The 12967-nt window shown below is 39.0% G+C and overlaps 1 pseudogene; it reads right to left on the bottom strand.

Annotated features, from left to right (window-relative positions):
• Positions 1-5938: 5938 nt before the first annotated feature.
• On the bottom strand, positions 5939-11576 carry LOC129354626 (mitochondrial import receptor subunit TOM34-like; annotated as a pseudogene).
• Positions 11577-12967: the final 1391 nt, after the last annotated feature.

Raw genomic sequence — 12967 nt, 5'->3', positions numbered from 1 at the left:
GAGAACCTGTAGTTTGGATTATGGTTGAGAAAAATGTGCAGATCGGTTGAGGCTCGCGTCCAACTGCACTGAAACAAATACTAAAAATTAACCCCCCCAAATAATCAGATTTCATATTCGACTTTACATCCTGGTATTGGCAGACGTCAGCTAAAACACTGCAGCTTTTCCCAAAACATTTCCCCCCTTTTTCTACTCAGTGTCACAATAACCTTGTCTAAAGCACCATGACATTCCACTCTGTAGATGTAGAAGGTATTTTTTCTTTTTCCTGGGGACAAATATTTTCATGCACTGACATTTTAAAAAGTAGAAAAAGACAACAAAAAAAAATCTCATCCTCCCTGCTGCTCTTTTTTTTCTTTAGCTGAACAAAACGACAGTTACTCTTCGCTTTCTAAGGAAAAACTGATCCCTTGCAGTAGTGAATGTGGCACCGAGCCTGTCTGTATATCTGGTATCTGAAATCATTTTGTTTTTACTGACCAGTATTCTGCTTAAAATAAAACAAAAATCAACCCAAAAACAACAAAAAGTCTGCTTCTGTGACGGTTTTCTTGCTTAGCTCGCACGTGGTTGTGAAACTTTAGGGTTAGCTTAAATATAGAAAAAAAAAACCCGCGAAAATGGTTTTTAAAAAATGGGGAAAAAAATCCCGGGTACCTTTCCTTTCACTCTGGTTCTTGACGTAAAACTAGATTTGTGTATGTCTTTTAAAAAAAAAATCCAATTCTAGTTTAACCTTTCATGTTATAAACAGGATAAATTGTAAAAAGACGATTTAAAGTGAAATAAAGTTTTATCAGTTCCGAATCAGCCCTTCTCTGTTTGTCGTCACCTGCCAGCCTGATCATGCTACATGTTTCTGTCTTCCTGTTGCTACCGAACAATCAATCGATCAATCAACAGATCAAATCTCTGGCTCAGACAACTGTTGGGACAGAAAAATGCAATCCTCACCATGTTGACAGGCTTCACTGTTATCAAGTCTCAGCGACGTTTTATTCAAATAGACGTATGCAAAGTTTTATTCTCGTTGGTCTTATAGACAATCGGACAACGGAAATAATTCTGCACAAAAAAAAAGAACTTTTGGACTGAATGTTGGTTCCTGTTCATCATTCTTACCATCCCTGTCACTTTTTACACAATCCTTTTTTGGTTGAAACTTAATTTTTTTCTTAAGTGGGTTTCAGATGAACTTCTCAGATAAATTAATAGAAGTATCATTTAGCCTTCTTTGGGGAATTGAACCAGGAGCCAGTTGAAGTAGATGAGAATAAGACAGGACAGGAGTAATATAGTCCAGTTAAATTAGCACTGAGGTTAAAGGAAACATGCAACTGATTGTACAGTAAAATATTTGATGTGGATGGAAGAATTTTCTTAAAACTGCAAATAGCAAAAATACCTGCAATGTTAAAATACTTTGTGCAACAGGATGCAGCAATTTGCCACTGAAGAAGCTGCAGCAGCAGCAGCAGCAGCAGCTCTGCAGCAGCAGCTCTGCAGCAGCAGCTCCATGTGTTCAGTTCAAATCTGTTTATTTCGATGGCACCAATTTACAACAAATGTTTCAAAGCACTTTGTAAAACCAAATTAAAATGAAACAGAAATGTTTGTCACCTGACATGTTTCCTGTGTCCTGAGAATGGGTTGTCCACGCCTTCCTGTTCCTGCTGCTTACTGATCTGCTTGGGGTCAAAGATCACAGAATGTCTGCACATCTGTGAGCTCGACCATTTGCCGCTCTGTCCGGTTTATCTGTTTGCATTCAGGGCCAAGCAGCTGCCGCGCCCAACGCACATCGGACCACAAACGAGTCTTTGGTGCCAACTTCCGTGTTCATTTCATGTGATATGATTTGGACCATTCCACTGGCGAGATGCGGCTCGGAAAAGTATTTCCAGGCACTTGATGTATCTTCAAAATGAATTGTTCTAGCAAATGTACGTAAATCCTTGAGTGAGGACGTTTCTGTCTCTGCTGGGTTTGAAAGCTCAGAACTCCTGGAGTCTTTTTGCTTCTTGCTGTCTGAACATGTCTGCTGCTGCCGCAGCCGTGAGTCACAGTTCACGCCGTGGTCGCTCGCTGGCGTTTACAGTGTGTGCAGTCAGCGGCGAGGAGCTCAAAGGTGTGTTGCATCTGACTCACTGCTACATTAGTTTGACGTGTCGCATCGCAGGGTGGAGCAGGAGCTTCAAGTTCAGAGCTGCTGTCACTGTTGAAAACGTTCAGGTGTCCTCAGCCTGCAAATCTCAGAATGTAGGAAAACTGAATGACTAAACCTTACCAAGTATTTATTTAGTGAAAATATCTTGAATAAAACAACTCACAAGTAACTGCATCAAGATTGAAGAGCTAGTAAGTAAATAATTCCTTACAATTGAAAGCATACTTGTTCTATTGGCAGATTATTTTACTTTAACATGGGAAAATGTAATAATCTGTCCTTTTCATCAACATTAAAGATTTATTGACAAGCCGCCTGTTTCTCGCTTAAAGTTCACTTTAAGATTTTGTGTTTTTGCACATCCACGTTTGCCCTCCGTTTTAGAGTACACACTATGACCGGCGCGTGTGTGTGTGTGTATGTTTGTGTGTGTGTGTGTGTGTGTGTGTGTGTGTGTGTGTGTGTGTGTGTGTGTGTGTGTGTGTGTGTGTGTGTGTGTGTGTGTGTGTAATATGTTGTGGGAACTGAAGCCTGAGGAAATTCATGTCTGAGTTCTCTGCCAACTTAAACATTTACCTCAACATGTTGGTTACACTTTTGCTTTCAAGCTTCTTGCCTTTACAAACTCAGATATTCAGGTGAAAAATTGAAGAGTTTTAACAACAAAAGTGTGTCCAGTGGTACCAGAACGAGATGAGATGAATGAAAGCAGCGTGTTTGTCGAGCGGCGGCTCTTTGTCCTGCAACAGAACCAAACAGTTTCTATTTGTTCCTCTTTTAGCAGAGGAACTGCTCCAGACAAGCTGCTACGTACATGAAACATCCGGCCGGATAAAACAGACTCGTTTCACACTGAACGTTTGAGGTGTGCAGCTCTGCAGGCAGATGATGTGGCCTGCGTTGCCGGCTTCTCAGAATGATCTTCCAGCAAGTAAAGGAAGATGTTTGCTACAAACCTTCAACTCTGGTTATCATTTTAAAAAATGATTCCTTGTTCACGGTTTCAGTTGCCAAGACAACAGCTTTAGGACATCTGGGAGTGTCGCTCACCAAAAATTGGGCAGAATTGTTGCCACCAGTGCAGAGCTTGTTAAATGTTAGAAACAGACATTAGAGTGCAAAAAGGTCGTAGATCTGCCTCTGGATGAAAAGTCATTTTCATTTTATTTTGGCTAGAAGAGAAAAGGTTAGCGGTGCCAACAGTGTGGCAAAAATAATCCACTTAAATCAGAAAGTTGATCCTGATTCAGTTTGGTCCTGCAGCCAGAATGCAGTGATCTCCTGTAACCGGTGTGTTTCTGGTTCTGCAGAGTGGAGGTCCAGCTGCTGCTGGTGCCAATTTAATGTCTGTCTTCTCATTCACCACAAGCCAACGTATCGCCATCCGCAAGCCAATGATTGTTGCTTTGGAGTCCTCTGACTTGATTAAGTTGCTATACAAATAAATGCAAGTAGTTTAAAGATTACAACATTAAAAACTGGACCTGTAGTCATGAAACCCATCAGAATGTAACCTGACTTCGATTAAAAAATTTAAAAAAACATAGAGAAATGGCAAAGTGATCAACGCCAAGCTCTTGAGAACGATCAACACTGTAAATATGATCATTCTGCTACAGATCTACTAATGCATAGTTCCTGCAAATCTGAACCAGGAGTGATCTGCACACCTGAACCTCCATCTTGGTGAAGCATAGAAGAACCAGAGCAACAAACAGAAAACTGAGCACTCAAAAACTGTAATTACTTATATTGTTTATAAATTAGATTGGAATAAGGCAGGAGGAAGTTCTAAACTCATGGCTCATCATTGTTAGCATAGCAACTGTTAGTAGGTACAGCTGCCTACCAAGATGGCCGTCGGCTGCAAAGTTCCTGTAACGTCACTTAAAATCTGCCTACATGTAACTTTAGAAGCTCATAACCTCTGAGCAGGCAGAAAGCTCGTTTTGAATTAAAGTTATTTTCTGGTTTCAAAATGTTTTTAATTGGTTTGATGTAATATTCTAATTTTAATGTCAAGTTTTCAGAAATTGACAGAAAAAGTGTTAATATATCCATCCTTGTGTAATTAATCCAAGTATTTTTCACGATAAAGTTTCCAAAATAAATTATCTAATATTCTAATTTATTGAATGTGTGTGTGTGCATGTGAAACAAAAGGGAAAAAAATACCTGCATGACTGGAAACAATGCACAAACCTGCTGATTTTTATCAGAAAGTTACATATTAGCAAATTAAAGGACATTTTTTTATCAATCTGTTCAAATCAGGTGAGAATAAGAAGATTTTTGGGGGGTTTTGTCTGTTTTTTTTTTAGGAAGATGGCGACGGCAAAATAAAAAATGCTGAACCAAAGATGTGAAAACACGATTCACACTGAGGGTTTATGAACAATCTGAGATCAACTTATGTTTCACAAACTTGTCTGGAAAAGCAAAAACATAAATTGTTTTAAAATGATTTTTATTTTGCATACAATAATCCAAAGCAGCAGATGAATGACGAAGGCAGGCACTTCAGGCAAGATGGATGGAAGGAAAACATTCCTAATGTTCACATCGCAGTGGAAAAAACAAGATGGCAGGAAGAGTTTTAAACGTCCCGATCCTTCAGAGCAGAAATGAAGCGATCCTACACAAGCAAACAAATGTGTTGATATAGTAATATAGTTTGGAACAATGCTTTATCAAACATTACAAAAACTCAAATAAATGAGGAACTTCTTGAACTTCAATGTTGAAAGATCAACATCCTCCCGTGATGAGCGGTCAAACAAAAACTGGAGACCAAAAGAAAAGAAATAAAATCAGAGCAAAACATGAAGAAGATCATGAAGTTTCATCATCATCATCACAGCCAATCTGTCTTATTTTTTACTTTATTCATATCGATCTGATACTCAGGAATCGCTTCTCCATTTTCTTTTCCGTTTTCTCCTAAAACTTTATAGTTTGAAATCGATATTAATCTTTTGAGGTTCAGAGAAATTCTGTTGACAGGTTTCATCTTTAAACCTGGCAACTTTCTGCAGCTTTGAAATACTATTGACAATATTTTAATCCTCAGCAGACGCTTCAGTCTGGGGGATTTTCCTTATTGTTTTTTGTTCTGAAGCAGATAAGATGCAAATGAGCTAATTCAGGAATTCTCAAGGATGGGCCGACAAATCAGCAGATTTTCTTAGTCAGATGATTGATGACGAATCAGTTTGATCCACCGAGGTTTTACCTCAGCAGCACAGGTCACAGAACCAGCCGCCGTCGCCTTTGGCTCTGCTGACACCAACCAGGTCACGTCTGCATGCCGCTGCAACCGACAGTCACCACACGGCTGCCAACCTCGCAACTATGTTCATATATTTAGGACAAAAATCAATAAATTGGAATCTGCATCTCATCAAAATCGGCGATCGTCTAGAAAATGCAGTCAGTGCACAGCCTCTGAGTTTGTTTCCTCCTGATGAATATTAACTTACTGCAGGTTTCTGGAGTGTTTGAAAAGTTTCTCATAATAAAGAGGCAGCATGCATAAGGTATGAAATCATGTGGCGTATTTTCACTGCGTTTCCTTTCAGGATCAGAGGAAACAGAAACAACTTCAGATCAGATCCACAGCTGATCCCCGATCTGAAAAATAGATTTTATGTCCGACCTGCTTCACTGATGCCTCATTTACATCTGGGTCCATAATTCTGCTGACTCATCGTGCCCGATCCACTCGCCGACAGAACCGGCTTCATGCCGTTTGGTACCAGAACTGAGTGTTTGGAGTATTTTATTAAGAGGTTTGGGAATTTATTCAGTGGAATAAACAGGATGGAAAAACCTTTTGCTCACTAGCTGCTAAATAAAGAGATGTTTCGTCTCTGCGTGGATCGGAGATGAATATTTTCTCTCTGAGCTCCTGGCTGATAAACATACAGGCTGAAAGGTGGAAAAACTGCAGCTGATATAAATAAACATAAATACTGAACCAGAGAGGCTGACTGTTACAATTAAACTATGAACAGCTGGAGATCGGTCGGGTCAAACTGAAGCGTCCTGATTCAAACCCAGGTTTATTCTGGCGGGGGGTAAACGGGCCAAACGACCGGATCCCGGCGCCGCTCCGGACGCCGTCTCACTTCTTCTTCTGCGCCTCCTGCAGCAGCTTCAGAGCGGCCGTGTTCTTTGGCTCCACCTTCAGGAGGACGTTCAGGTCGTCCACACAGGCCTTCAGGTCCTGCAGGGAGGAAAACGAAACGTTTCAGTGACAAACTGATCCAAACGCATCAACTAAAGATCCAAATGCAAGGCATCAAAGGCGTCTGCAGAACCCGTGGTATTAACTACATGCAGGCTCTTTCAGGAAGACAGATCAAGATAATCCACATCTGTGACATCAGGGTACATTTCATATTATAGTCAAATAAAAAATATTATTTCGTGAAAAAGTATCAATTTTCATTTGTGGGCAGTCGGATTCTCCATAGTTCCAGTTTTTAGCTGCTGTTTGTTTTCCTTAAACCTGGAACATTTTTCACAACAAACTTTCTGCAGACAATCTGATTACAGATCAAGTATCATGTGTCCAATCTATTCAGTCAATTCTATACTTTGTGCTCTGTGTGACATTGTGCTTTATTATTTATTTTACATTATATTTCTGGACCATTTGGAAAAAGGTTTGTTGGAGTTTATTACATTTGACCAAAGTGGTCAGTTTCAGTTTCTTTATATTTATTTTCATTGTTTGTTTTACTCCTAACTGAACTGACTGAACAAATAAAAGTTATTTTTTTATGTTTGATCAAGCTTGAAGCTGTTGGTGTATCTCAGTGTTCTGTAAAGAGTTATAAAATAAATGCATAATTTAGTACATTTATGTCAGTGTTTCACAATAACAAATGAATTCATCTGAAGCTGTAACCAGTGCATCGTTACATCCTGGTTTGTGCTGATGACTGCAGCTTTTCTTCTCGCTCTGAAACCTCAGGCCAGCCAGGTGCCGCTCTCACCTTGAGCTCCTTGTGAGCCTGCCCTCCGGTAGAGCGCCTTCACGTTGCCGCCGTCCATCCTGAGCGCCTCGCTGCAGTCCCTGACGGCGTCTCTGTACTGCTTCACCGACAGGTAGCACAGCGCCCTGAGCACAACAGGCAATCGATAATTCATTTAGTTTGAAATTTCAAGAATCTGCCGAATGTTATGTCTATGATTTATAGCCCGTCGATTATTCAGTGTCACACTTATAGGTGTTGTAAAACAGAAATCACAGAACAACTTCATAATTTAAAGTTGAATGAGCCACACAAGAAGAAAAAAATTAAATTGCGTTTTGCTGGAAACTGTCAGATCTGGCAACCCTGCCGCAGAGCGCCATGTTTGTTGTCTGAGGTGAGAGAGGAAAAAAAAAAAAACGTGAAAATCTTCTCATCACGATGAGGATTTTGATTTATTGGTGTTTCAATAAATTCCCATCGTGGTGTTTAAAAAAGCTGAGAAATGTTATCTTTGCTACTATCTTCACTGTTTTATGAGAGCATCAACAAATATCAGAAAATTTGACATTATGATTAAACGCGGCTCCTGTGATCAGTTGAGTGATATAAATATCTAAGCTGAGATTTATATCACAGCCTGTGTCAATGAGAAGAACTTGTTTATTATCATCAAAATTGATAGTTTCTGGTTTCAAACCTTCATGAAAATCCTTTCTGAGCAGGCGGGGCTGATTTGAGTAAATAAATGCTGGTCACAGGCGTCTGGCGTTGGTCTTTGTTGCGTTTTCTGGTTTATTTACATGTAAACACGTTTTCAGCTCACCGGTTGGTGTAGGTTGTGATCTCGTTGGGGTTGAGTTTCAGACTCTGGCTGTATTTCTCTATGGCCTTTTTATGCTCCCTTTCTTCACCAGACTGTTGCCTTCTTCCTTCAGGGTCTGCGCTTTCTTCATGTCTTTGTCACCTGGTGCTAAAAAGAAAAAAAAAGGGGGACTTATCTATATAAACCTTTGTTAGTTCCAGTAAATTGGGGCAAAATGATCCCATTCCATCTGTTAGAAATGAGTGGTGAGTTTATTCTGTTGCTGTAGTTGGAAGTCTGACCGGGTTTGTCTGTTTTCTTGATGCCGTTCTGCTGTGGCGCCGGGTTCGCCTTCGGATCGCTGCCTGCAGCCTGCTGGGCGGCTTCTCCCTCACCGACAGAGGAACGGTGGGGATGGGAGGAAGTTTCTCCCTCCATGTCGGGCCGTCTGCCTCTGTTAGCGCTTTCGTCATTCTGAGAAAACAGGAAAAAAGGATTTTATTTTCATGCAAAATAAATGACAACATGCTGCTACAAGGAGGCTGTAGATGTAAAGCTGATGGAGGGATGAGCAGCGCCATGTATTGCTTGATTGACAGCACTAAGACCCGCCTCCTATCTCTGATTGGTTGTTTCTACACAGGGAGCACCATCTTTTCAGATTATCTCTCTCATATCATAATGTCACATTTTCAAACAAATATGTAAAGAAAATCCTTCTGCTAAAAATTAAATATCAGAACAACACAAGGACCACTTAACCAGAAAAACATAAACATAATTAATTTGTTTTAAGACATAAAACAAAAATAAGTCAAACTACAGTTTCAAAGAAAGTTACATCAGGATGCTGAGCAGAGAAACGTATTTTTCCTAAACTCGTCCTGAGAGGCTGAAGCCGTTTTATCTGTCGGGGTTGAAAGCAGCAGCGGCTCCCGACCTGTTGGTGCCGTCGTGAGCTGCTGCGATGTTGTAGTCGATCTGCAGGCGGTCTTGTAGTCGATGTAAGCGTGTCTGTAGCGCTCCAAGGCTTCGTAGGCAGCAGCACGTCGGAGCAGAGACTTCACGTTGAACGCGAACAGCTCCAGAGACCTGAGAGAAGACCAGCAGACTGCAGGTGAACAACTCAAACGCCTGTTTTCCAACGGGCCAGAGATCCAATCAAACCGTCAGCGTATGTAACGGATAAGATGAAACGTTTCTGCAGAACCACGTCACTGGAAGAAAAGTCCTTTTAGTTTGATTTGTTCTAATTTTGGATTTTTATTCATATTCTTAGTTGAGGCAATGATGTATGGAGCAATTATTGCTCTTTTCTTTCAGCCAGTGAAGATGCATAACAGAAAACCATTTATGTTTACAACCGCAGCCATAACTGCATTAGGTATTTTGCCATAATAACTAATGTTTCTGGACGGTAAATTGTCCCAGAAGTTACAACAGTAATATGATAGTAATGAGACAACGCTCTCAAAGATCAATAACTTTTAAGTTGTAATGAACATTTAAACCTGGACATTTAAATATCCAAAATAAATAAACAAAACAAACAAAATGAATTATGAAATCTCTGTAAACATATTTGTCCTTCAGAAGAAGGTCTGGTTGAGACCAAAGCAGCAGAATGAACGATAAATCATCCAAACGGGAATTATTGAGCTCATTTTAATTCATCATGTGATTACCTGATTTATTTTGACCATCATAAAGAGAGCAGTTGGATTAGCATCTCAAAAAGCCAAACAAACATGAGACTATCTTCAGTCAGAGGCTTCTTCAGTCAGTAACACTGACTGCTACTGGAGATCCTCTTTAAAGATACTTGGATTAAACGAGTTTTTACTTTTTACTCAGGTAGCTGGCGGCTTGGAATAGATGAAGTGAAATGAAATGTTAAAATTATACTGAAACTTTTCATTGTCATCAATATAAGATATTTAAAAACAAGTCACTGCATCAGAAATAATATATATATATATATATATATATATATATATATATATATATATATATATATATTATATATATATATATATATATAATATATAAAAAAAACAACATAAGATAAATAAAAAGATCTGGGAAGAAGGAGTAAAAATGTTAAGAACTGAGATTAACTGGAAAAATGACACATAAACTTCTTACGTATCGCAGTCTTTGACACATTCTGAACAGTTCCCGTCCTTCAGGTAGCTGGCGGCTCGGTTGGAGTACAGGATGGCCAAATCTTCAGGGTTCTTCTTATCTGTGGATTAACAACAACAGGTTAAAACGTAACATTTTCCCTGCAGGATGCCCAGAAGAGAAATAAATATTCATCATTTGATATGTAATTCAACAAGAGTCAAGGCTTTTTTCCACACCCTCTGAAAACGTTCAGAGGGTGTGGAATGTGGAATATCGTCTGTGATATCAATAGAGGTGTTTAAAAAATACTTATTATCATCATTGGTATCATTGTTTTTTCAGTATTGCTAAAAAAGCTGCCATGTTGATAGAAAACGGCGCATTAATACTCACTGGATCTCTCCAGTTCCCTGATGGCCTGGCTGTACAGGTTGGTGGCGTCTCCATACTGGCCCGTCTTGAAACATTCATTTCCTGCCTGCTTTAGTTCTGTCCAAGACTTGGGTTTCTGTTTCTGAGGCATTTCTCCACTTTAAAACTGTTCCAGGAAAAAAGAAAATCAAGTTATTCAGAGAAAGTCCTGCATAAATCTTCAATGTCAAACTGCTCTTCTTATGATATTGTTATTATACTTTTACTTTCAGTTCCAAGTTCATTACTTTTTATCTTTAAAAAGTAATTATAGAAATAATAGGATTTCTATAATCTATAATAATACTGTTAAATTAATAGGATTTAATTTAACAGTATAATTTGACCATAATTATATGATTGGATTAATTATAATTGGATTTATGAATAAACTGAACGGTTTGTTCTTACATTTGTGCACCAATCATATACAAGCCAATCAAAGGAAAGAAAAACGAGATCAATAAAAATGATTAATATTTATAGCGCAATTTCCTTATATCAGTGATCAACAGGCTATAGATGTTGTTGTGTGTAATGTACTCAGTTTAATTAAATTAGGACTTAAAGCGAGTGAATAAAGTCATTATGATTATGTTGTTTTTCAGTGAACTAACGTTAGCTAGGATATAACTAACATTTTTCAATCCTACCGAAACTAAAACAATTCATTAACTGCTCAGAATAATGCAGCTTATGGTGGGTGTTTTTAATAGAGATGTTTGTGTTTTGAGGGGTGAATATGAAAGCTAACCGCCTAGCCGCAGCTAACCTAGCCACGGCTAGCTTAGCTCTGTAACGTTAGCACGTCTTACCGGCTGGTTGATGTGACTGTGGGGATTCCGACTCTTCAAAACGCGCGCAGTTTGGTTGGAAAGCGGCTACAGTTGTTGTCAGTCAGCCCAGCTAACGCTAACATCACTGTGAGCTCTAAGGTCGTCCTGCCGGTTTAAAGACACGAGGTTGTCCTCGGTCTGAGCGGAGCTTCTGGAAAGAAGAAGCCGGTTGGATCTAGTAACTTCTCAGGTTGGTGGAGGAGCCGCAGGCTAACTTATCGGTTTCACTTCGTTTTAGCGGTGCGTTCAGGGACCCTTTCAAGTGTCGAACGTCTGAAATGTATGTGATAAGCGTTGCGTTGCGCCCTCCAGGGGCCGACCGCTGTTTTGAAGTTCTACTTGTTTCCCAAATAGATATTTACATATTTAAAACTGTAATACATAAATTTAATGACAAATTTAAATGTTTCAGTAATTAATTCAATTTAAATCGTATTTATTGTCATATGTAACTGTTTCAATTGGGTTTTTTTTTATTTTATTGTATTATTTGACAGTTCCTTTGCTACCATCCATAATAAAATAATTTTAAATTTTACCCAAACCTAAAATGGTTTACCTGCATAGCAACTCCACTGCAGTCTAGACCAATCACCTCAGTAACGGCAGTTTGTCCCGCCCTCCGACAATTTTACGTTTGACTGAAAATATAACATATAAATAATGGATAATGAATTATTTCACCATTTGAATTATCAATACCTTAATGCTTATGTTTTTAGTTTCATTTGTAATTAGATATTTAGTTATTTATGTATTACTAACTGACTTTCATTACGTCTACACCCTGGAAAAACCCTCCATGCTGTTATTTTTACATTAATTTATTAAATTATTATGAGTAGTTGTTGTTGTTGTTAATCTAAAGCACATGGAGAAATAAAATCACCAAAATCATTTTATTTAAGAAAGTAAAAATAAAACATTCATACTGACTGATTTATAATCAATGGTATTATTTTTGGCTCTTACAACTGCAAATAGTGAAACCATTAACTGGTTTTAAATGGCTTTGGTGAATTAATTTTACTATGAAATTGAAACATTTTATTGTGATTTCACAAATCAAAGGAAAAACATATAAAACAGGAAGCACTGAATCTTTTCTCTTGTTTAGTGTGCAGTGAATGTAGAAATGTTCACAGTTTTCGCACAGATTAACTGAATTGGCTGTAAGAATGTGAAAATGAAGCACTGTTGCCTTGCAGCAAGAAGGTCCTGAGTTCGATTCCCGTCCCGGGATCTTTCTGCACAGAGTTTGCATGTTCTCCCTGTGCATGGTGGATTCTCTCCAGGTACTCCGGCTTCCTCCCCAGTCCAAAAACATGACTGTTAGGTTAACTGGTCTCTCTAAATTCTCCCCAGGTGTGTGTGTGTGAGTGCATGGTTGTTTGTCTCTGTGTGGCCCTGCGACAGACCGGCGACCTGTCCAGGATGACCCTGCCTCTCACCAGGAACACAGCTGGAGAGGCACCAGCACCTCCTGACCCCAGCGTGTCAGAAAATGGATGGATGGATGTGAATATGAACTCGGGCTCCTGCATCTTATCTCGTTATTGTATTTTTTTTTTTTTTTTTTTTTTTTGTTATTTTATTTTTTTATTTTGTTTTGTTTTTTAATCTCAGTTGAGAACTG

The sequence above is a fragment of the Poeciliopsis prolifica genome, unplaced genomic scaffold (genome assembly GCF_027474105.1).
Source record: "Poeciliopsis prolifica strain line A6 unplaced genomic scaffold, Auburn_PproV2 SCAFFOLD114, whole genome shotgun sequence".
Lineage (NCBI taxonomy): Eukaryota > Metazoa > Chordata > Actinopteri > Cyprinodontiformes > Poeciliidae > Poeciliopsis > Poeciliopsis prolifica.
Note: the sequence above shows the minus strand (reverse complement) of the source record. Positions and strands in the feature narration are given on the sequence as shown.